Source organism: Rana temporaria, chromosome 1 (assembly GCF_905171775.1).
Source record: "Rana temporaria chromosome 1, aRanTem1.1, whole genome shotgun sequence".
NCBI classification, from domain to species: domain Eukaryota; kingdom Metazoa; phylum Chordata; class Amphibia; order Anura; family Ranidae; genus Rana; species Rana temporaria.
The window spans coordinates 642466966-642490601 of NC_053489.1; the positions used below are offsets into that span (position 1 = coordinate 642466966).

A 23636-nucleotide genomic window follows, 5' to 3' on the forward strand; every position below is an offset into this window, starting at 1 on the left:
TGTCCCCCTCCAGGATGATCACTGTCCCCCTGTAGATGATCACTGTCCCCCTATAGATGATCACTGTCCCTCTATAGATGATCACTGTCCCCCTCCAGGATGATCACTGTCCCCCTATAGATGATCACTGTCCCCCTCCAGGATGATCACTGTCCCCCTATAGATGATCACTGTCCCCCTGTAGATGATCACTGCCCCCCTCCAGGATGATCACTGTCCCCCTATAGATGATCACTGTCCCCCTGTAGATGATCAGTGAATGAGTCTGGCCTTTTCTATCCCAGCCTATGTCTTGGCCCCGCCCCGGGCTCCTCCCCTCTGTGCAGACCCTCGGCCTGTGATTGGCGGAGGAGGGGGTTCGTCTCTCCCATGCTACGTGCCTACAAAAAAAAAACACAGACAGACAAATGGTGATGTGCGTGGATGGAGGGATCGGTGTGTTCGGTATAGAGCGACCCCCCGGGACTCCGCCCCTCCCTACCGCCCTGTGTGTCTCCAGCTCCGCCCACCTCCCGGGATCCGCACAGAGAGAACGCTTCTTCTGATCACCGGAGACCCTCCGAGCCCGGGAACGGGTGAGTGCCCCGCAGCCTGGTCTATACAGATGTCAGTGTATGGGGAGTACAGGGTGGGTGAGGAGGGTGGCACAGCCTGGCATCAAAGGGGCATAGTACTGCTCTGTGCGGGAGGGGACGCTACAGCCTGGTATATATGGAGGGTATTCAGCCTGGTATATGTGGAGGGGGTATACAGCCTGGTATATGTGGAGGGTATACAGCCTGGTATATATGGAGGGTATACAGCCTGGTATATATGGAGGGTATACAGCCTGGTATATATGGAGGGTATACAGCCTGGTATATATGGAGGGTATACAGCCTGGTATATATGGAGGGTATACAGCCTGGTATATATGGAGGGGACGCTACAGCCTGGTATATGTGGAGGGGGTATACAGCCTGGTATATGTGGAGGGGGTATACAGCCTGGTATATGTGGAGGGTATACAGCCTGGTATATGTGGAGGGTATACAGCCTGGTATATGTGGAGGGTATACAGCCTGGTATATGTGGAGGGTATACAGCTTGGTATATGTGGGGTATACAGCCTGGTATATATGGAGGGCATACAGCCTGGTATATGTGGAGGGTATACAGCCTGGTATATATGGAGGCCAGGCGACGCTACAGCCTGGTATATGGAGGGCATACAGCCTGGTATATATGGAGGGCATACAGCCTGGTATATGGAGGGGGCATACAGCCTGGTATATGGAGGGGGCATACAGCCTGGTATATATGGAGGGCATACAGCCTGGTATATGTGGAGGGTATACAGCCTGGTATATGGAGGATGTATACAGCCTGGTATATATGGAGGGTATACAGCCTGGTATATATGGAGGGTATACAGCCTGGTATATGTGGAGGGTATACAGCCTGGTATATATGGAGGGTATACAGCCTGGTATATATGGAGGGTATACAGCCTGGTATATATGGAGGGGGCATACAGCCTGGTATATATGGAGGGTATACAGCCTGGTATATGTGGAGGGTATACAGCCTGGTATATGTGGAGGGTATACAGCCTGGTATATATGGAGGGTATACAGCCTGGTATATGTGGAGGGTATACAGCCTGGTATATGTGGAGGGTATACAGCCTGGTATATATGGAGGCCAGGGGACGCTACAGCCTGGTATATGTGGAGGGGGCATACAGCCTGGTATATGGAGGATGTATACAGCCTGGTATATATGGAGGGTATACAGCCTGGTATATATGGAGGGTATACAGCCTGGTATATGTGTAGGGTATACAGCCTGGTATATGTGGAGGGTATACAGCCTGGTATATGTGGAGGGTATACAGCCTGGTATATATGGAGGGTATACAGCCTGGTATATATGGAGGGTATACAGCCTGGTATATGTGGAGGGTATACAGCCTGGTATATATGGAGGGTATACAGCCTGGTATATATGGAGGCCAGGGGACGCTACAGCCTGGTATATGGAGGATGTATACAGCCTGGTATATGTGGAGGGTATACAGCCTGGTATATATGGAGGGTATACAGCCTGGTATATGTGTAGGGTATACAGCCTGGTATATATGGAGGGTATACAGCCTGGTATATATGGAGGGTATACAGCCTGGTATATATGGAGGGTATACAGCCTGGTATATATGGAGGCCAGGGGACGCTACAGCCTGGTATATGTGGAGGGTATACAGCCTGGTATATGTGGAGGGGGCATACAGCCTGGTATATGTGGAGGGTATACAGCCTGGTATATATGAAGGGGTGCATACAGCCTGGTATATTGAGGGGGGTTATACAGCCTGGTATATTGAGGGGGGTTATACAGCCTGGTATATGGAGGGGGCATACAGCCTGGTATATGGAGGGGGCATACAGCCTGGTATATGGAGGGGGTATACAGCCTGGTATATGGAGGGGGCATACAGCCTGGTATATGGAGGGGGTATACAGCCTGGTATATGAGGGGTATACAGCCTGGTATATGGAGGGGGCATACAGCCTGGTATATGAGGGGCATACAGCCTGGTATATGGATGGGGGTATACAGCCTGGTATATGGAGGGGGGCATACAGCCTGGTATATGGAGGGGGGTATACAGCCTGGTATATGAGGGGTATACAGCCTGGTATATGGAGGGGGGTATACAGCCTGGTATATGGAGGGGGGTATACAGCCTGGCACATGTGACTCTTAGTAGAGGGGAGGGCTGTATACGTGGTGATGTGGGTTGGGGGAGGACGGTGTGCCCGGTCTGCTCTCTGAGCCTCTCTGGAGATGACTGCAATGTATGTTCTGTTATGTACTGCATATAGTGTATATGAGAGCTGTGTCTAGGGGCATATGCCAGGCAGGCCTTATCACATTGCAGAGTGCAGATCCTGCTGGTGCCATTCCCATTGCCCTCATCGTCCCTTCCCTTCCTGGCACCCCGATCTCCATGGTTGGGGTCCCATGACCTGCATAGTTGAGTTAAACCTGCAATGTCCCAGCCTTGTGTTTGTTTGCTCTGTTCTGTCACTTCACATGCTCTGTAATGGAATTCCTGCATCCGGATGTTCTCCAGCCTTGGCCTTGTCATGTGTCCTTTACCTGAGAGATGTATGACTGAGAGGAACCATCAACAGACCATGTCTCCTCCAATCCTAGGCTAGAACATGTCTCCTCCAATCCTAGGCTAGAACATGTCTCCTCCAATCCTAGGCTAGAACATGTGTCCTCCAATCCTAGGCTAGAACATGTCTCCTCCAATCCTAGGCTAGAACATGCCTCCTCCAATCCTAGGCTAGACCGTGCCTCCTCCAATCCTAGGCTAGACCGTGTCTCCTCCAATCCTAGGCTAGACCGTGCCTCCTCCAATCCTAGGCTAGACCGTGCCTCCTCCAATCCTAGGCTAGACCGTGTCTCCTCCAATCCTAGGCTAGACCGTGTCTCCTCCAATCCTAGGCTAGACCATGTCTCCTCCAATCCTAGGCTAGACCATGTCTCCTCCAATCCTAGGCTAGACCATGTCTCCTCCAATCCTAGGCTAGACCATGTCTCCTCCAATCCTAGGCTAGAACATGTCTCCTCCAATCCTAGGCTAGAACATGTCTCCCCCAATCCTAGGCTAGAACATGTGTCCTCCAATCCTAGGCTAGAACACGTCTCCTCCAATCCTAGGCTAGAACACGTCTCCTCCAATCCTAGGCTAGAACACGTCTCCTCCAATCCTAGGCTAGAACACGTCTCCTCCAATCCTAGGCTAGAACACGTCTCCTCCAATCCTAGGCTAGACCGTGTCTCCTCCAATCCTAGGCTAGAACACGTCTCCTCCAATCCTAGGCTAGAACACGTCTCCTCCAATCCTAGGCTAGAACACGTCTCCTCCAATCCTAGGCTAGAACACGTCTCCTCCAATCCTAGGCTAGAACACGTCTCCTCCAATCCTAGGCTAGAACACGTCTCCTCCAATCCTAGGCTAGAACACGTCTCCTCCAATCCTAGGCTAGAACACGTCTCCTCCAATCCTAGGCTAGAACACGTCTCCTCCAATCCTAGGCTAGAACACGTCTCCTCCAATCCTAGGCTAGAACACGTCTCCTCCAATCCTAGGCTAGAACACGTCTCCTCCAATCCTAGGCTAGAACACGTCTCCTCCAATCCTAGGCTAGAACACGTCTCCTCCAATCCTAGGCTAGAACACGTCTCCTCCAATCCTAGGCTAGAACACGTCTCCTCCAATCCTAGGCTAGAACACGTCTCCTCCAATCCTAGGCTAGAACACGTCTCCTCCAATCCTAGGCTAGAACACGCGTCCTCCAATCCTAGGCTAGAACACGCGTCCTCCAATCCTAGGCTAGAACACGCCTCCTCCAATCCTAGGCTAGAACATGCCTCCTCCAATCCTAGGCTAGAACATGCCTCCTCCAATCCTAGGCTAGAACATGCCTCCTCCAATCCTAGGCTAGAACATGCCTCCTCCAATCCTAGGCTAGAACATGCCTCCTCCAATCCTAGGCTAGAACATGCCTCCTCCAATCCTAGGCTAGAACATGCCTCCTCCAATCCTAGGCTAGAACATGCCTCCTCCAATCCTAGGCTAGAACATGTATTCGCCAATGAAAGTTTTCACATAGTGAATGCCTGTGATCATCACAAGTCCAAATGACCTTCCAACAGGTGGAGATATCTGCAGATGGTCCATTGCTGTATGTAGTCCTTTGTAGATCCTGTGTTTCCTGAATTTTCTATTCGTCACCAGCCAGGGATCTATGGAACCTCCAGGGTTCCTCCAGAGGTTGCTGGGTGGAGGTTCTTCCAGGGGTTGCTGGGTGGGGGGTTCCTCCAGAGGTTCCTTGGTGGAGGTTCCTCCAGAGGTTCCTTGGTGGAGGTTCCTCCAGAGGTTGCTGGCTGGAGGTCTCCTCCAGATTTTGCTGGCTGGAGGTTTCTTCCAGAGGTTGCTGGCTGGAGGTTTCCTCCAGGATTTGCTGGCTGGAGGTTTCCTCCAGAGGTTGCTGGCTGGAGGTTTCCTCCAGAGGTTGCTGGCTGGAGGTTTCCTCCAGAGGTTGCTGGCTGGAGGTTTCCTCCAGAGGTTGCTGGCTGGAGGTTTCCTCCAGATTTTGCTGGCTGGAGGTTTCCCTCCAGAGGTTGCTGGCTGGAGGTTTCCTCCAGAGGTTGCTGGCTGGAGGTTTCCTCCAGAGGTTGCTGGCTGGAGGTTTCCTCCAGAGGTTGCTGGCTGGAGGTTTCCTCCAGAGGTTGCTGGCTGGAGGTTTCCTCCAGAGGTTGCTGGCTGGAGGTTTCCTCCAGATTTTGCTGGCTGGAGGTTTCCTCCAGGATTTGCTGGCTGGAGGTTTCCTCCAGAGGTTGCTGGCTGGAGGTTTCCTCCAGAGGTTGCTGGCTGGAGGTTTCCTCCAGATTTTGCTGGCTGGAGGTTTCCTCCAGATTTTGCTGGCTGGAGGTTTCCCTCCAGATTTTGCTGGCTGGAGGTTTCCCTCCAGAGGTTGCTGGCTGGAGGTTTCCCTCCAGAGGTTGCTGGCTGGAGGTTTCCCTCCAGAGGTTGCTGGCTGGAGGTTTCCCTCCAGAGGTTGCTGGCTGGAGGTTTCCCTCCAGAGGTTGCTGGCTGGAGGTTTCCCTCCAGAGGTTGCCGGCTGGAGGTTTCCCTCCAGAGGTTGCTGGCTGGAGGTTTCCCTCCAGAGGTTGCTGGCTGGAGGTTTCCCTCCAGAGGTTGCCGGCTGGAGGTTTCCCTCCAGAGGTTGCCGGCTGGAGGTTTCCCTCCAGAGGTTGCTGGCTTGAGGTTTCCTCCAGGGGTTGCTGGCTGGAGGTTCCTTGCACGGTGGCTAATTGACCTCCCATCTGATGGAGCTTGCATACTTCAATGGCCACTTGGGAAAGGCAGCAGCATGACACCACTGATCTTCTCATCTGTCTGTAAGGGAGACACTTCGACCACCAATGTGAGGGAGACCGTCTTTCTACCGGCCATACATACATCAGTACAATTTTGTTTGTAAAGTTTTCTTTTCGGAATGTTCGATTAATTTAATGGGGTGAAATCGCTTTCAACCATGGTGATAAAAAAATCTGATGGAAACATTTTCTCCCAACGAATGAAACTAAAACCAAATTGTAACGGTGAATGTGGCTTTTGTTCCTGGAAATTCCATTCATTCCAAAATCAAATGTTGAAGCAAATTACATTTCAAAGTATTTTAGAATAATGTTCTCTGAGTCTCTGGTGGCTTTATTGAATGTACACATGAGATTTCCCATACAAATGTTCGTACAAAAATCTACCAATGTTTGGCCAGTTTTAGGGTGCATTTTGACCACCAATGTAAGGGGGCATTCTTCTACTGACCACCAATGTAAGGGGGCATTCTTCTACTGACCACCAATGTAAGGGGGCATTCTTCTACTGACCACCAATGTAAGGGGGCATTCTTCTACTGACCACCAATGTAAGGGGGCATTCTTCTACTGACCACCAATATAAGGGGGCATTCTTCTAACCACCAATGTTTGTGTGGGGGGGGGGGGCATTCTACTGACTGCCAATGTAGGGGGTGGGGCATCTTTTACTAACCACCAATGTAGGGGGTGTGTTCTTTTGACCACCAATGTAGAGGGGCATCCTTCTACTGACCACTAATGTAGGGGGGGGGGGCATTCTTCTACTGACCACCAATGTAGGGGAGGCATTCTTCTACTGACCACCAATGTAGAGGGGCATCCTTCTACTAACCACTAATGTAGGGGGGGGGGCATTCTTCTACTGACCACCAATGTAGGGGAGGCATTCTTCTACTGACCACCAATGTAGGGGGGCATTCTTCTACTGACCACCACTGTAAGGGGGCATTCTTCTACTGACCACCAATGTGTGTGTGTGTGTGTGTGTGGGGGGGGGGGGCATTCTACTGACTGCCAATGTAGGGGATGGGGCATCTTTTACTAACCACCAATGTAGGGGGCGTGTTCTTTTGACCACCAATGTAGAGGGGCATTCTTCTACTGATCACTAATGTAGGGGGGGGGCATTCTTCTACTGATCACTAATGTAGGGGGGGGGGCATTCTTCTACTGATCACTAATGTAGGGGGGGGGGGGCATTCTTCTACTGATCACTAATGTAGGGGGGGGGGGCATTCTTCTACTGATCACTAATGTAGGGGGGGCATTCTTCTACTGACCACCAATGTAGGGGGGGGCATTCTTGTACTGACCACTAATGTAGGGGGGCATTGTACTGACTGCCATTGTAGAGGGGGGCATTCTACTGACCACTAATGTAAGGGGGGCATTCTTGTATTGACCACCAATGTGGTGGGGGGGGCATTCTTGTACTGACCACCGATTGTGTGTGGGGTGGAGGGCATTCTTCTACTGACCACTAATGGAGGGGGAGGGGGCATTCTTCCTACTCATGCCAATGTAAGGGTAACATTCTTTCGAATGACCACCAATGTTGGGGGGGGGGGCAGGCATTCTACTGACCATTTATGTAGTGGGGGAATTCTTCCTACTGACCACCAATGTTGGGGGGGGGGGGTGTATTATTACCATTGTCCGATGTAGTATGGTCATTCTTTGTACTGTTCACCACTATAAGGGTTTAATTCTGCCTACTGACTACCAGTGCAAGTTGGCATTTTTGTTACTTTCCACCAGTGTAAGGGGGGCATTCCTTATACTGACCACTTTTGGTTTATTTCCTCTTACTGGCTACCAGTGTAAGGCAAAGCTTATACTGGTGCGTTGCATTTTGGCCACAGCACAGATCAGATGTATGTGTGTTGTTTTTTTTTCTTGACATCATTATCTTCTATTAGGTAGCGTGTTTTTGCCGCATTTTCTGACAGCGTACCATAGACGTGGCACGCAGGACTTCTGGTGCGCATTCAGAAAACAGCATAAACACACAATCTAATAAGTCAGTGGCACCGCAGCTAAAAACAAATTTAAAACCCCCAGAAACTGAGCATACACCCACACTGTGGCCAAAACGCAGCACACCAGTGTGAACCCAGCCTATGTGGGCATTCTTCTTACTGGCCACCAATGTAGGGGGCATTTTTCCAATTGACCTTTGATAATTTGGTTTCAGTAAGGGCCCCTGGATGCTTAAAAAATATTTTAAGGCTTTCAATAGGGCAGGGGTCTCCAGCATTTAGGAGGGAGCCAGACTGTGCCCAGTGGGGGTAAACCCACTGGCACCAACAATGGGGCACTATTCCTCTCACTGGCACCAACAATGGGGCACTATTCCTCTCAACAATACATTCTTTATAAAAGACCCAACGGGTCATCTTGAGGGGCCCTTTAATTGCCACTGACACCAACGATGGGGCGCTATTCATTCCACTGACACCAACAATGGAACACTATTCCTCCCACTGGCACCAACAATGGGACACTTTTCCTCCCACTGGCACCAACAACGGGACACTTTTCCTCCCACTGGCACCAACAATGGGACACTTTTCCTCCCACTGGCACCAACAACGGGACACTTTTCCTCCCACTGGCACCAACAATGGGACACTATTCCTCCCACTGGCACCAACAATGGGACACTATTCCCCCCACTGGCACCAACAATGGGACACTATTCCTCCCACTGGCACCAACAATGGGACACTATTCCTCCCACTGGCACCAACAATGGGACACTATTCCTCCCACTGGCACCAACAATGGGACACTATTCCTCCCACTGGCACCAACAATGGGACACTATTCCTCCCACTGGCACCAACAATGGGACACTATTCCTCCCACTGGCACCAACAACGGGACACTTTTCCTCCCACTGACACCAACAATGGGACACTTTTCCTCCCACTGGCACCAACAATGGGACACTTTTCCTCCCACTGGCACCAACAACGGGACACTTTTCCTCCCACTGGCACCAACAACGGGACACTTTTCCTCCCACTGGCACCAACAATGGGACACTATTCCTCCCACTGGCACCAACAATGGGACACTATTCCTCCCACTGGCACCAACAATGGGACACTATTCCTCCCACTGGCACCAACAATGGGACACTATTCCTCCCACTGGCACCAACAATGGGACACTATTCCTCCCACTGGCACCAACAATGGGACACTATTCCTCCCACTGGCACCAACAATGGGACACTATTCCTCCCACTGGCACCAACAATGGGACACTATTCCTCCCACTGGCACCAACAATGGGACACTATTCCTCCCACTGGCACCAACAATGGGACACTATTCCTCCCACTGGCACCAACAATGGGACACTTTTCCTCCCACTGGCACCAATAACGGGACACTATTCCTCCCACTGGCACCAACAATGGGACACTATTTCTCCCACTGGCACCAACGATGGGACACTATTCCTCCCACTGGCACCAACGATAAGGCACTATTCCTCCCACTGGCACCAACAATGGGGCACTTTTCCTCCCAGTGGCACCAACAATGGGATACTTTTCCTCCCAGTGGCACCAACAATGGGACACTACTCCTCCCAGTGGCACCAACAATGGGACACTACTCCTCCCACTGGCACCAACAATGGGACACTACTCCTCCCACTGGCACCAACAATGGGACACTATTCCTCCCACTGGCACCAACAATGGGACACTATTCCTCCCACTGGCACCAACAATGGGACACTATTCCTCCCACTGGCAGCAACAATGGGACACTATTCCTCCCACTGGCAGCAACAATGGGACACTATTCCTCCCACTGGCAGCAACAATGGGACACTATTCCTCCCACTGGCAGCAACAATGGGACACTATTCCTCCCACTGGCAGCAACAATGGGACACTATTCCTCCCACTGGCACCAACGATGGGACACTTTTCCTCCCACTGACACCAACAATGGGACACTTTTCCTCCCACTGGCACCAACAATGGGACACTTTTCCTCCCACTGGCACCAACAATGGGACACTTTTCCTCCCACTGGCACCAACAACGGGACACTTTTCCTCCCACTGGCACCAACAACGGGACACTTTTCCTCCCAGTGACACCAACAATGGGACACTTTTCCTCCCAGTGACACCAACAATGGGACACTTTTCCTCCCACTGACACCAACAATGGGACACTTTTCCTCCCACTGACACCAACAATGGGACACTTTTCCTCCCACTGACACCAACAATGGGACACTTTTCCTCCCACTGGCACCAACAATGGGACACTTTTCCTCCCACTGGCACCAACAATGGGACACTTTTCCTCCCACTGACACCAACAATGGGACACTTTTCCTCCCACTGGCACCAACAATGGGACACTTTTCCTCCCACTGACACCAACAATGGGACACTTTTCCTCCCACTGGCACCAACAACGGGACACTTTTCCTCCCACTGACACCAACAATGGGACACTTTTCCTCCCACTGGCACCAACAATGGGACACTTTTCCTCCCACTGACACCAACAATGGGACACTATTCCTCCCACTGGCACCAACAATGGGACACTTTTCCTCCCACTGGCACCAACAACGGGACACTTTTCCTCCCAGTGACACCAACAATGGGACACTTTTCCTCCCAGTGACACCAACAATGGGACACTTTTCCTCCCACTGACACCAACAATGGGACACTTTTCCTCCCACTGACACCAACAATGGGACACTTTTCCTCCCACTGACACCAACAATGGGACACTTTTCCTCCCACTGGCACCAACAATGGGACACTTTTCCTCCCACTGGCACCAACAATGGGACACTTTTCCTCCCACTGGCACCAACAATGGGACACTTTTCCTCCCACTGACACCAACAATGGGACACTTTTCCTCCCACTGGCACCAACAATGGGACACTTTTCCTCCCACTGGCACCAACAATGGGACACTATTCCTCCCACTGGCACCAACAATGGGACACTTTTCCTCCCACTGGCACCAACAATGGGACACTTTTCCTCCCAGTGACACCAACAATGGGACACTTTTCCTCCCACTGACACCAACAATGGGACACTTTTCCTCCCACTGACACCAACAATGGGACACTTTTCCTCCCACTGACACCAACAATGGGACACTTTTCCTCCCACTGGCACCAACAATGGGACACTTTTCCTCCCACTGGCACCAACAATGGGACACTTTTCCTCCCACTGGCACCAACAATGGGACACTATTCCTCCAGATGACCCGTTGGGTCTTTATAAAGAATGTATTGTTGGATTGGATGATGACCCGTGTGGGTGAAGGGGGGGGGGGGAGGGGGTGTTCTGTACATTCCTCTTATTATTTTTAGGTGGATAACAATAAATGGTTTTGCTTTATTTTCCAAGGTCATGATGATGAATCATTTTCTCCGCCTTCTGCACTGATTATTATTATTATTATTATAGAGGATTTCTGTAGTGCCGGCAGTGTGCTCAGTGCTAGAATACCTCTGATCTCTCTCTCTCTCTCTCTCTCTCTCTCTGATCTCTCTCTCTGATCTCTCTCTCTGATCTCTCTCTCTGATCTCTCTCTCTGATATCTCTCTCTGATCTCTCTCTCTGATCTCTCTCTCTCTGATCTCTCTCTCTCTGATCTCTCTCTCTCTGATCTCTCTCTCTCTGATCTCTCTCTCTCTGATCTCTCTCTCTCTGATCTCTCTCTCTGATCTCTCTCTCTGATATCTCTCTCTCTGATATCTCTCTCTCTGATATCTCTCTCTCTGATATCTCTCTCTCTGATATCTCTCTCTCTGATATCTCTCTCTCTCTGATCTCTCTCTCTCTGATCTCTCTCTCTCTCTGATCTCTCTCTCTCTGATCTCTCTCTCTCTGATCTCTCTCTCTCTGATCTCTCTCTCTCTCTCTGATATCTCTCTCTCTGATCTCTCTCTCTCTGATCTCTCTCTCTCTCTGATCTCTCTCTCTCTGATCTCTCTCTCTCTCTCTCTCTCTCTCTCTCTGATCTCTCTCTCTCTCTCTCTCTGATCTCTCTCTCTCTGATCTCTCTCTCTCTCTCTCTCTCTCTCTCTCTCTCTCTCTCTCTCTCTCTCTCTCTGATATCTCTCTCTCTCTCTCTCTCTCTCTCTCTCTCTCTATCTCTCTCTCTCTCTCCTCTCTCTCTCTCTTCTCTCTCTGATATCTCTCTCTCTCTCTGATATCTCTCTCTCTCTCTCTCTGATCTTTTAAATGAGTTAAATGAGTTTTAAATCCAGAAACGACTTCAAAGAATACAAGATCAAAGAACTCATTTCCTGTGACACAACACACGTGACTTATGTCATCGAGTGCCCGTGCCACCTGCAATATGTGGGTAGAACCACACGACCCCTGAAGATAAGAATCCGGGAACACATCAATAGGATTAAAGCAGGTTTTCCTAAACATCATCTCTCACGCCACTTCAAAGAGTTCCACCATCAAGACCCTACTGGCCTGATCTTTTATGGTATTGATACCATAAGGGATGACTGGAGGGGAGGAAATAAGACCACTGCAATATCCCAAAATGAGACCAGTTGGATCTACCGCTTGGGTTCGCTTGCACCACACGGGTTGAACAAGGACATTGATCTTAATTGTTTCCTTGCCAACCCCTAGTCCAAGGGTTCTCTAGATGACCCACTCAGGGTACATAAGGTTATAGAATGCCCTTGTTGCTTACTTTCCAGTAATGGGGACCACTAATAGCATTCAACTTTAGGAACCCTTCTCCAGTATGTCATTTATTGGGGTCTGTTCCCTGGGAAGCTTTGTCATACTACACCCCAGATAGGCTTATGCTCATTTCAGGGTAGGCATCATCTGTGTTTAATGGTCACACCCCTTAATTTATACAATCCACCTTACGACGTTAGTGCTATACATCTTAGCACCCATGAATCTACACCTTACTTCCCGTTTTTCATTTCATTTCACTTTAGATATGGGTTATGCTACCCATTCTACCTCCCCACCTTTGTCTATAGGTATATCACTGTTTGTACCTATACATACACCCCCAGGTTAACTTTCATTTCATTCCTGGGGTGTTCACTCTGCTTGGAGCAACATCATTTTATTATTTAAACTTGTAACTTTTAATCTGCAACTTATGTCCTCCTCTGTTTACATTCCTCCTTAAGCATTATGAGCTGTGCATTAGGACCCACTAGCAACAGGCAAAACTACAGTTCATAAAGCATATATGCACTATTGCACTTGTCCAGATTCATATAATGTTTCTATTCATGACCTGTAGTTATTTATTTATTTTTTGATCTGTGCATACATATATATATATATATATATACCACAATTTTGTCACACACTGATATTGCATATGAGAGAAGAATATGAATTTAGCGCTGATATAAGCCATATAGTTAAACTGAGATGTCATCATATGGAGTGCTATGTCATGTCCGCAGAAACTTATGCACACCATGTAAATTGTCACTGTATAGAATATTATGTTATGTCCGTTTAAGCATATGCACACCATGGAAATTACAATTATATTCACCCAGGGACTCCTGCCTAAATCACCCGATCGGAAGGGATTTCCCCATCAAAATTATGATTGGTGAACGCCGCTAAGTGGGAGGGTTTTCCATGGTGACGCTGGCTATATTAACCATCAGTAGCGGTATGCGTGTACCCGCTTCAGAAGACGTAAGAGAACGAAACGTGCGTAAAGCGGATACACGCACGCCCGCACGCACTTCCTGGACTAACCAGCTGTTCATTTGGTGGAACGCACGCCGTTCCCACGCTGGTTCTCATTTGTGGAGCTTGTGCTGTGCTGGGAAGCTTGCTATCACACAGATAACTGTCTGCTTGTATTCACAAGCATTCTATCTGGCCCCCGTTTTTATTTCATTTTTAAATCTATTTTTATTTTTTTATTATTTTTTCTTTTGTCTGTATACATTTGTATATATTGTTTTAGTATTAGCCTGTGGCTGTACCAATAAAACTTACCCACTGGAACCTGAACCTACTACTCTATGAGACCCTTTTTTTCATCCCTTGGAGGAATCCGGATATCCAGGATCTTTTTTGGTACCAGCTGGATCGTAGGACCTACTAGGAGAGCGAGGACCCGAGTCGGTTGGAGATTTTCTATGCTCTTTACCCCTGCAGGGGTGAGGGCCTCTGGTGAGTAGGGACCCAGGAGGGGGAGCACCGGACCCACTTCGCATCACTGCACTACTGCATACTGTGACCACTTACCCACTTGGAAAGTCACATTGTCACCAATATCACTCTGGACTGCTGTTAATTTATTTATATTGGTTCACACCTGGATTGTTGCTTTTCATATATATATATTCCTTATATATATTTTTTTCCTGAACTTTTAGACATTCTTTAGTCTTTTGGATTTTTTACTTTTTTGGACACAACTTTTTACTTTTTTGGACACAATTTTTCGGCACTTGTGCTGTGCGTTATCACTTTACTTTTGTCCATAGTTATATACTAAGTTGCATTTACAGCATGTGGTTCTAGCCACACTTAAGCTATTTTATTTTTATCACTGGCATATCACATATCATAAGAGGCACTATATTTATCACTTATTAGTTTGAGGTCCATATAGTTTGTTCTTACCACCTCTGGGTAACATCAGCCTCCACTTAGACAGCGCCACCACCCCCACACCATTGCCCATTATTTCTGTATCCTTTAGGGGATCACATTCTTGGGGGGGCTGCAGTCTTATTATTATTTACCTATTTTATGTTCGAATTTTAAGTACTACTACATATTTCCAAACTAGTGTTTCCTAAGCGCGGTTATTTGCTTTTTATTTCCGATTCCACATCTACCGGTGTGTTTTTACTGCAGCTATGGAACTGTTTGGCTATATGAACAGTAGGAATATAGACGTTGGGGGCATTTTTAGCCAGGAAGAAATTATAAACAGACAGGACATGCAAGGGCTGGTTAAACAACTAAGGCACACAATGGAAAAGCAACTGAGAGTATGGTGGGATATAGCCACCCTTGAAACATATATAAAAGAAAAAATGACCCCCAGGAGGTTACGATGGGATATACACCCGAATGACAACGTTGAGGATGCTGAGCTTATGAACGAATGGTATTGTTTTTTTAATACATGTGAAAACGAACTTTTACATAAAATTGTTAAAAGAAGGAAGTTCAAATTAAAAACAATAGAAAAAAGTATCACAGAAATACAAAATCTTCTAACACCATTCGCAAGCCAGCAAGATTACAAAGACAAAACCAAAGAATTGCAGGATTTGATCAAAAAATATGACAGTGACATCCAGAGCAAGAAGCAAAAGAAGTTTAAGAGGGATGTACTTGATTATAAAAATATGCAGGTATACAAATGGCAAGCTTCCATGGAAAACCCGACAGAAGGGCTTGATGACACTATAACTGATGAGAGTGAACTTACAATGATAGCCACTGATGGGGCAACTAGTCCTAGGCACCCGATCATCTATACAACCACTAATGGACCTGAACAACATGGACAAAACACCCCCCACATGCCAAGATGGCAGCAAGGGAGACCCGAGAATAGAAGGGTTAGATACCAAGATGACTATTATAGGAGCCCCAATCCATCCAGAAGGAGATCATTTAGCCGTAATAGGCACTCCTCAGGAAGAGACCATTACCCTACCAATACACATTATAATTATGGTAGAAATGGAGGGGATTATGAGGATTTTCACAGAGGAGGCCCCAACTCCCGCCCACCAGGAAGATGGAGACCAAGAACTGGTTACGGAAACCCAGGATGGAGAGGGATGAATGGCAACCGAGGGGCTACCCATGGAAGACCCCAAGGGAGAGGAGAAAACCCAAGGAACCAAGGACATCAAGGACAGGGAACCTACTCCAACCCATGGGACAACAGATCGCGCAATCAGGACAGAGAAACGGAACACAGTCAAAGAGAAAACGCACCAGAGGGTGCAGGGGAGGGCAGAAGAAAACGCCCAAGGCACTATTAGGCAAAGGCATATTTAATCTTAGCGACATTCAATTAACTAAGGAAGAGTTACACATTTTGGACCTGGGCCTCAAATATGCTCCTGAAAAGGCATTAGACCAATTTGAGGTCTATATAGATCTCCAGAAATTCCTTAGAAAATTAAACCTAAGAAAATTCTTCTTGACCAACCAAGATGACAACCCAATGCAAATATCTGAATACACCCAAACTAACTTAAGGAACAATTCCACATTTAACCCAAACACACCGGGGAACCAGTGTATAGGGGCGTTCAAGAAAATGGTGGAAAGCGACCTCAGGAAATTGCAGCGGAAATTTAAAAACAAAAATAAAGATGTGTGGAAAACAATTAAGGAAATTGGCAAGAAAAAAGAAGTCATTATCAGACCGGCTGACAAGGGAGGTGGCCTTGTCATCCTTAACAAAAAGGATTATGAAGAAGAGATGGAAAACCTGCTTAGAGTTGAAAATACGTATAAGAAACTAAAGGGTAACCCCAAAATAAGGTTCAACAAACTACTCGAGAAATTTGTAAAAAAAGGGAAGTCTTTAGGAATATTGAATAAAAATGAAGCCGAGTACTTAGTGTCAAATTCTACGAAAACACCGGTGCTATATTACACCCCCAAGATACATAAGAGACTTGAAAAACCTCCCGGTAGACCCATAATAAGTGGTATCAACTCCATTTTCTCCCGTCTAGGAGAGTACCTCGACACCTATCTGCAACCTATCGTTAAGCTGGGAAGATCCCATCTTCGTGACAGCCTACAACTTATTAACGAATTGCAACAGGTTGATGGTGCGGAACATCTACTCTTGGCTACTATTGATGTCAACTCCCTCTACACCAGTATATCCCAGGAGGATGGAGTCATGGGAGTAGAAAAAGCCTTACACCAACATACTAGTTTGAAACAAGCACAGATTAACTTTATTGTTGAAGGGCTCAAGATGGCCATGGAGTGTAACTATTTCTGGTACCGGAACCATTACTATGTCCAAACTAGGGGGGTAGCGATGGGGGCCCGTTATGCCCCCAGCGTTGCCAACCTACTGATGGATAGCTGGGAGGAAGAATATGTTTATAGTCGTAATATCCCTCAGATCAAACTGTACAGGCGTTACATCGACGACCTTATCATTCTTTGGGATGGCACCAATGACACTTTTCAGGCATTTCTATCTAATCTGAATACCAACAGATATGGCCTCACCTTTACTGGCAATTGCAGTACAGAATGCATAGATTACCTTGATCTACAGATCTATAAGGAGGGCTCAGAATTACACACAAGAACCCACTTTAAAACCACCGATCGCAATGGATACATCCCATCCACCAGTTGCCATCATCCCAGGTGGAAAGCCAACATACCAAAAGGGCAACTAATGCGACTTCGGAGGAATTGCAGTTCTGTTACTGAATTTCAGGCACAAGCTGACATAATCATTGACCGGTTTAAAGAAAAAGGATACAAAGAGGCAAATTTATTGAAATTAAAAGATGAAGTGACAAACATGGACAGGAATAACATGCTGTCGGTTAATAAAAAGAATAAAAATAATAAAACTGATGTAGCTTTCATCACCGGCTTCAACTCCCAATACAAAGACTTCGAGCATATAGTAAAAAAGTATTGGCCAATTCTACAGGAAGACCATGCCCTTACCAAAGTCCTGGGCAAAAAACCTAGTTTCATCTATAGACGTGCCCCCTCCCTTCGTCACCATTTGGTGCACAATGTGGTAGATCCACCCAAACAGGTCAACATCTTCCCTGATCTGAAGGGATTCTTTAAATGTCAGAGATGTCTTGGCTGCAGGGTCAGCAAAAAACAACCGAGAAGAAAAATGAGTTTTAAATCCAGAAACGACTTCAAAGAATACAAGATCAAAGAACTAATTTCCTGTGACACAACACACGTGACTTATGTCATCGAGTGCCCGTGCCACCTGCAATATGTGGGTAGAACCACACGACCCCTGAAGATAAGAATCCGGGAACACATCAATAGGATTAAAGCAGGTTTTCCTAAACATCATCTCTCACGCCACTTCAAAGAGTTCCACCATCAAGACCCTACTGGCCTGATCTTTTATGGTATTGATACCATAAGGGATGACTGGAGGGGAGGAAATAAGACCACTGCAATATCCCAAAATGAGACCAGTTGGATCTACCGCTTGGGTTCGCTTGCACCACACGGGTTGAACAAGGACATTGATCTTAATTGTTTCCTTGCCAACCCCTAGTCCAAGGGTTCTCTAGATGACCCACTCAGGGTACATAAGGTTATAGAATGCCCTTGTTGCTTACTTTCCAGTAATGGGGACCACTAATAGCATTCAACTTTAGGAACCCTTCTCCAGTATGTCATTTATTGGGGTCTGTTCCCTGGGAAGCTTTGTCATACTACACCCCAGATAGGCTTATGCTCATTTCAGGGTAGGCATCATCTGTGTTTAATGGTCACACCCCTTAATTTATACAATCCACCTTACGACGTTAGTGCTATACATCTTAGCACCCATGAATCTACACCTTACTTCCCGTTTTTCATTTCATTTCACTTTAGATATGGGTTATGCTACCCATTCTACCTCCCCACCTTTGTCTATAGGTATATCACTGTTTGTACCTATACATACACCCCCAGGTTAACTTTCATTTCATTCCTGGGGTGTTCACTCTGCTTGGAGCAACATCATTTTATTATTTAAACTTGTAACTTTTAATCTGCAACTTATGTCCTCCTCTGTTTACATTCCTCCTTAAGCATTATGAGCTGTGCATTAGGACCCACTAGCAACAGGCAAAACTACAGTTCATAAAGCATATATGCACTATTGCACTTGTCCAGATTCATATAATGTTTCTATTCATGACCTGTAGTTATTTATTTATTTTTTGATCTGTGCATACATATATATATATATATATATACCACAATTTTGTCACACACTGATATTGCATATGAGAGAAGAATATGAATTTAGCGCTGATATAAGCCATATAGTTAAACTGAGATGTCATCATATGGAGTGCTATGTCATGTCCGCAGAAACTTATGCACACCATGTAAATTGTCACTGTATAGAATATTATGTTATGTCCGTTTAAGCATATGCACACCATGGAAATTACAATTATATTCACCCAGGGACTCCTGCCTAAATCACCCGATCGGAAGGGATTTCCCCATCAAAATTATGATTGGTGAACGCCGCTAAGTGGAGGGTTTTCCATGGTGACGCTGGCTATATTAACCATCAGTAGCGGTATGCGTGTACCCGCTTCAGAAGACGTAAGAGAACGAAACGTGCGTAAAGCGGATACACGCACGCCCGCACGCACTTCCTGGACTAACCAGCTGTTCATTTGGTGGAACGCACGCCGTTCCCACGCTGGTTCTCATTTGTGGAGCTTGTGCTGTGCTGGGAAGCTTGCTATCACACAGATAACTGTCTGCTTGTATTCACAAGCATTCTATCTGGCCCCCGTTTTTATTTCATTTTTAAATCTATTTTTATTTTTTTATTATTTTTTCTTTTGTCTGTATACATTTGTATATATTGTTTTAGTATTAGCCTGTGGCTGTACCAATAAAACTTACCCACTGGAACCTGAACCTACTACTCTATGAGACCCTTTTTTTCATCCCTTGGAGGAATCCGGATATCCAGGATCTTTTTTGGTACCAGCTGGATCGTAGGACCTACTAGGAGAGCGAGGACCCGAGTCGGTTGGAGATTTTCTATGCTCTTTACCCCTGCAGGGGTGAGGGCCTCTGGTGAGTAGGGACCCAGGAGGGGGAGCACCGGACCCACTTCGCATCACTGCACTACTGCATACTGTGACCACTTACCCACTTGGAAAGTCACATTGTCACCAATATCACTCTGGACTGCTGTTAATTTATTTATATTGGTTCACACCTGGATTGTTGCTTTTCATATATATATATTCCTTATATATATTTTTTTCCTGAACTTTTAGACATTCTTTAGTCTTTTGGATTTTTTACTTTTTTGGACACAACTTTTTACTTTTTTGGACACAATTTTTCGGCACTTGTGCTGTGCGTTATCACTTTACTTTTGTCCATAGTTATATACTAAGTTGCATTTACAGCATGTGGTTCTAGCCACACTTAAGCTATTTTATTTTTATCACTGGCATATCACATATCATAAGAGGCACTATATTTATCACTTATTAGTTTGAGGTCCATATAGTTTGTTCTTACCACCTCTGGGTAACATCAGCCTCCACTTAGACAGCGCCACCACCCCCACACCATTGCCCATTATTTCTGTATCCTTTAGGGGATCACATTCTTGGGGGGGCTGCAGTCTTATTATTATTTACCTATTTTATGTTCGAATTTTAAGTACTACTACATATTTCCAAACTAGTGTTTCCTAAGCGCGGTTATTTGCTTTTTATTTCAGACAGTACATTGTTTATCTTCACCCTTGCCGTCGGACATGAGTATAGACATGTGATCCAATTCTGCATCCCCTTTCCCAGTCCAATATGTTGTAATATGGCTCTCAGAAAACCCCAGTCTACCCTATCAAAAGCTTTCTCTGCATCCGCCGATATCAACACTAATGGGTTTTTCTGAAGTTGGGGAAGGTATATGGCGCTTAGAACCCTTTGTGTATTTTCTCTACCTTCTCTGCCAGGGGTAAATCCTACTTGATCCGGATGTATTAGGGAGGGGATATGAATCAGTAATCTATTAGCAAATATATATCTTCAGATCTACGTTTAACAATGAGATTGGACGATAACTAGCACATTGCGCAGGGTCTTTTCCTTCTTTAGGAATTACTGCTATGTGGGTCAACAATGTCTCCCTTAGCATCAGCTGTCCTTCTCGTATTGAATTAAAGGCCACCAAAAATTTTGGTGCCAGTTTTTCAACGAAAGTCTTATAATAAAGTAATGTATATTCATCGGGTCCGGGAGATTTACCCGGTTTCATTGATTTAAGGGCTTCTAAAAATTCCTCTGTTGTAATTGGGCCATCTATACTCCCTGCACTTTCTTCAGATATCTTAGGCATTCCTGAGGCTAATATATATTCCTTTGCCCTCTCTCTGCTAGCATTCTCTGCCTTTAATAATTGACTCTCTAGCTGGTATAAGCTACTGTAGAAATCTCTAAATGCTTTCGCAATTAGCTGCGACAAGCTGACTAGAATGTCTCCTTGAGTTTTTATTTTTTCAATATTATTCCGTGCTCTCGTCTCTCTGAGCGTGTTTGTCAACATCCTGCTCGTCTTATTTCCATATTCATAGTAAGCCCACCTACATCTACTTATTTTAGCTTTTGCTTAGTCCATTAGTAATCAATTTAATTTGTCTCGTAAGTTCAGCAGCTTCTCCTCAGGCTGTTGCTTCTGCGATTTCTTATGCACAGTCTCTAAATTGCGATTCTCTCCCAGTAGACCGTCTATCTTAGCGTTCAGAGAGCGTTTTATGTGTGCTCCTAAGGATATCAGAATTCCTCTCATATAACACTTATGTGCCTCTCATCTGCATAATGGAGTTGTTTCATCAGAATTATTAATTGTAAAAAAGGTTTCTAATTCCTGAGCTATCCGATTCTCATATTCTGGGTCTTTCAAGAGTGTTTCTTTTATCTTCCAGTTCCATTACCGAGGGCCTGTCTCCCCCCTTCTATCGTACAGTTAACTGGTGCGTGATCTGATACTGTAAACAAGCCTATTGAGGCCTCCTGTAAACTCAGCAATACAGTCCAGTGTCTTGACAGACAGCCAATTGGATCCTCCGGCTCAGTGCTGGTGAAATTTTTTTGGGTCTTCCACTTGACTTTTTTGTTCCATAACCCTCAGAATCATTTAAGAAATTCCAAATGACTGTCTTACTGCGTCCCACCTCAGCAGCGATGGCGCGCTGTGAGAGACCCTGCTTATGCAGTTCAGCAACCCGACCACGTTCAAAAAGGGAGAGTTTTTTTGCCTTTGTCATCACAACGTGTGACTACCTGACAGAAAATGACAATGAATCCACATCTTTGCACAGATTTGGCCTTTTAAAGACATGTGGTCCTAAACTTTTGATCAGCTGAAAAACAGCCTGTTTCAGTTTATTCGTTATTTTCAATTAATTGAATGCTCAAAAAATGTTTTGTCTCACTCTCATTTCTTCTTGTTGCATGTTGAAGCTCTACTTGGAACCTTGTTAAGATCCAACAATGTAAAATATGATTTTTTGCCATTTTTCAAGTGGTCGTAAACATTTGATCAGGACTGTATTTAAATAGCTGCGTCCAGCGGCATAGATATGTAAATAAAGGCAGCATTCATATGTATATCATGCCACTCTGCAGTGAAGAGATGATGTGCTGTAACCTCTAGTAACCAATCAGTGAGCAGTATTACTGTACAGTAATCTCTAGCAACTAATCAACAAGAAGAAATCATGTGCTGTAACCTCTAGCAAATAATCAGTGAGCCGTAATGTGTGCTGTAACCTCTAGCAACCAGTCGGTAAGCGGTAATGATATGCTGTAACCTCTGGCAACCAATCGCAATCGCTGCCTGATCTGATCCAGCAAACTGATTTTAAGTCTAGCTGATATTTATTGTATGTCTCAGAGCAGGTGGAGAGTGAAATTGCATGGGGGGGGGGGGGGGGGCAAGAAAACTTTTGCCCAGGGTCCAATCAGTATTAAAAATGGCCCTGGGGGAAGTACTTTTAGCTAATTACATATACAGGTTCTGCTATATGCTTAGTAAATCTGCACAGTGACTGTGCCTTGTTTGTTCCTCACTTGATGCAAGTCTATCAGCCTGGTCTGTCTAACAACTAGCAATGAGCTTAAAGCAGTAGAAAACTGTGATAAAAAAAAAAAACACCTGTAAGGCAATTGCATAATGTGCAAGTATGCACCTCATACTAGCACATTATGAAATACTTACCTTAGAATGAAGCCCTCCAATGCTGTGCTGTCACCACTAAGAGGGTCACATCTTCCACCAATCTTTCTTCCGGGTTCACAGACTCTGGTTATGTGAGTGCCCGGAGCAGCGATGACGTCACTCCCGTGCATGTGCGCAGGAGACCTTGTTTTTCGGCACAAAGCTCTAAAGGTCCGGCGCAGTATGCCGGACCTTCAGGGTGCATGTGCCGGTGAGGTCAACGGCCGCATCCAGGGTGATTATTGCTTAAACGGTGCACATTTAGGAGATATTAATTTTACCTACAGGTAACCCTATAATAAAAAATATACATAATGTAAAATATATATATACAGTAGTACCTTGGATTACGAGCATAATTCGAAGAATGCTTGTAATCCAAAGCACTCAGATAATTAGTTCAAGTTTCACTTTTAGTGTATGCAGTACCGCATGTAGCCAGAGGTAGGGGGCGCCGGAGACACTCTGAAATGCTCTGAGACTCTCGGAGACACTCAGGAATGGAGTGTTTCCAAGTGTCTCCAAGCATCACTGTTGTGCCCGCACCTCTGGCCACATGTGGTACTACACCCCCAGAGGCTTGGGATCCGTTTGTTTACATTGACAAATCACCTTCTGGCCCACGGACATCGCCGCCACAGCCACGTGCATCGCACCGTGGGCCCGCTGAAGCTGGTAAAGGGACCATATAA

The 23636-nt window shown here is 46.3% G+C and overlaps 1 protein-coding gene across 1 annotated transcript in view; it reads left to right on the plus strand.

Annotated features, from left to right (window-relative positions):
* The first annotated feature begins 374 nt into the window (after window positions 1-374).
* Window positions 375-23636, plus strand: part of RNF24 (ring finger protein 24) — a 211443-nt gene continuing 188181 nt past the window's right edge. The window contains exon 1 of the mRNA XM_040335486.1: window positions 375-575. The gene's annotated coding sequence lies outside the window, so the exon portion shown is untranslated. The remainder of the gene's footprint in view (window positions 576-23636) is intronic.